The sequence below is a fragment of the Nelumbo lutea genome, chromosome 5 (genome assembly GCF_056320005.1).
Source record: "Nelumbo lutea isolate HS-2025 chromosome 5, American lotus-T2T, whole genome shotgun sequence".
Lineage (NCBI taxonomy): Eukaryota > Viridiplantae > Streptophyta > Magnoliopsida > Proteales > Nelumbonaceae > Nelumbo > Nelumbo lutea.
The window spans coordinates 8,288,403-8,291,670 of record NC_142688.1 but is presented as its reverse complement, the minus strand read 5'-3'; positions in this window follow the sequence as shown (position 1 = coordinate 8,291,670).

Below are 3,268 nucleotides of genomic sequence, written 5' to 3'. Positions count from 1 at the left end.
CTGATCAATCTACACAACCATGAAATGGAATGAGGAATGACTCTCTCTAGATAAACTGTAATTAGAACAGCATGTTAAACAACTATCAAGTTCCAAACAAGGTTTAAATATTGATACGACAAACCCAATACATGGTGCATGGTATCGGTTTCCAATGGGATCGACATACATTACACAGGTAGAATGGATGAAATTTCGTGCGATTCTACCTGTATCCAATGTGTTGTTCAATACATAAAGACCAATATAACGTATGTATTGCGGTACATTTTCAAAATTTTAATTACCTGTCCACAAATTGAATCTTAATTAATGCACGTTACTGTATCAATTATTTCCGTTAGTGAAAGTTATATGGCGTTTCAATGTAACTGCCATATGACCAGACCAGTGACCTGTTTAAAATTTCAAAAACCCTATTTGATCCTTTCTATTCTCCCATGTGATTAGGCCCTCCTCTCCTTGTATGGTACCTGCAGGAAAATATTAGCTCCTTTCTCGTCTCCTTCCAGGATTCTGAACCCAAATTTCTCAAGAGTAAACTAACGAGAACCAGTAAAACTTGCATTGGAGAATCTGAGGTGGTTTTATTTTCAAGCTTGCGATTAGACACTAAATTTTTCAAGACTCTTTTCTCAAATTTGTTAAAAACCAGAGCTTGCTTCAATTTCAAATGTATATATATATATATATATATATATATATATATATATATATATATATATATATATATATATATATATATATAAGAAAATTTCTCACTGGTGATGCTTGCAATCAAGGAATCCTATTTATATATCACGTTTGAACAGTGATTAGTTTTTATCTTCTGAAAGGTGAAATTTATGTATATGTAAATCTAGATTAGAAAGAAAAAATTAAAAATATCCGTCTTAGCTTCAAAAGAAAACGGAAGCATCCCTGTTTTAACGTTCTTCTCTCAATGATTCCCAAGTCCCCGTACATACCTGATCTGTTTTCTTTCTTTTTCTTCCTCACCTGCTTCTCATCTATTGTTGTATGTATGACTCCTAACAGTCCCATCTCTCTATTGTTTCCTCTCATCCCTATTTTAATATCATCTCCCAAAACCCAACTTATTTAATTCCAGAATTCAAGAGCTAGTAACAAATTGCTATTGCATAAATTATATGGTCCAAATGGAGAGAGAAAATGTTTAGGAGTTATTTAGGTTTCTTAGAGTTAGTTTCAGACACTGACCACAATAAAAGAACCGAGGAAGCCTTCTAGAGAAAAACCCTGACGAGTCAACTCTACAACAATGACAAGGGAAAACTTGGGATTAAGATGTAGAAGGGTTGGTGGATGGCATCTGTTGCTATCCGGTTTGGCCGAGGGCAACAAGGTAAATTCACTCTTGAGCTCTGGCCAAAGGCTTTGAGGGTTCAGAGGAGGTATGCCGAGGCCGAGGACTGTAGGCCGAGGCGGATTGTTCCCTTTGAATACTGGAGTCAAGTGTTTATGGCCGAGGGCTGTTGACTAAGTGGCGAAGTCCCTTGAAATCCGAGGTACTGCGAGACAAGAAGTGTCAGAGGCCTCGGGTGGGAACCCGAGGCAGAGGCTCTAACGGTCAAGTTAATACGAGGGCAAGAGGAATGGAATCTGGTGCCAAAGAGGGCTCGGAAGAGGGCACTCGTAGGCACTAGGCTCCCAGGAGTTAAGTCATTCTCTTAGGAGTAGCGCTAGAGCTGGAATTCAGGGATCCTTTACTTGGAGGGGGGCACCTCGTATTTATACTTGAGCTATTGGGAGGTAGGTGGAGATGGACGCCCCCGATGAATGCCGTACGAGGGCGATCAGCAAGCATTGCAGGGACGCAGGGGCACTCTGCTGTTGGCTCCGTACGAGGGGAGCAAGGTAGCCCCCGCCGTGCCGAATCGTGGCCCCAAGTCTGCCGCTCGTGGGCTGGGCCGGGCTACCCTACATCAGCATCCATGATCAGAGAACCCAAATACAAGGGTGAGGATTGATCCACTCTAAGAACAAACCCAGGTCTAGACCCAAGAAACCATTAAGGGTGTAAACAATAAAATGGTGAGGATTGAACCATTCAACGAAGATGCTCATGAATCCCGGTCTTGAGCCCAACATGTACATCATGTGAAGGTGAGAGCAGGCATTTTCCCATGTATACTATAAACATAACTCAGATTGAAAGATATATTGTAGTTCTCATTTCTCAGCATCACCAACAGTATATTGTACCAGCATTAGCATCTACTACGGCAAGATGTTGCAGACAAATAGGGAAGACCCTGTTTAGCAACAAAAGGGTACAATCGTCTTTTTATTATTTTCGTTTATGTTAACTGGAATAAGGTACGCTAAGTCTATTCGGAAAACTTAGGGTATGTTTAGCCAATTAATGAACGCCCAGGGTCACTTTAAGTCTTTTACCCTCCCCCTCCCCAAAACCAAAAAAAGAAAGGAAAAAAAAAAAAAAAAAAAAAACTGTGGATACACTTCTTTTATTTAATAAAAAAATGCAGATGTAGAGATTTGAACCCAAGTCTCACACAAGTGCAAATCCCACCATTACACGCGATAACTTCAAATTAAATGGCGAAGGTTTCAATTTTAAGTTTTTAACCCTAAGCCTAATTTTGTATACTTCAAAATTAATACTTTTAAGTATTATTAAAATTTATGTTGGTTTTCTAATGTATACATGCATGTTTCAATTAGGGGTGAAGTGCAACAAATTTGTTAAATTTTCAATAGAGATCGGACCCTAACCTGAACAAGCCTGAGAATGATATAGTTGAAATTCAATTAATTGCGCAACCTGACTTGCAGTCCTAGTAGCTCACATTCCACATAAACATTTAAAATGTGTTTCTTTTGTATTTATATCCTACTTGTGCCAAAAAATACCTTGTAGTCATTTAGATTTAGTATTTTCAATGCATTTGTAGGATTTGTGAATTTCAATAATATATCTAATAACTTGTGCACTACATATTGTATCCTAAAATTCAATCAATAACTGAACTTTGTAAATCATTGTCGTGGTTGTAGCCTTGTAGGGATTTTGAACATAAATATCAGGATTTTAGAAGGCTCGGTCCTTTGGAAAATTGCGGTTTCAAGACATGGAGTTGATTATCTCTTTCAGAAACTTTTAATGATTGAATGCTATTAGGACATGGAGTTGATTATCTCTTTCAGAAAAAGACTCTTTGAATGGTTGATCACTTGGGAGAAACACCGCTATTTTGGCTCTTGAAGTTGGAGTGCACAGAATAAA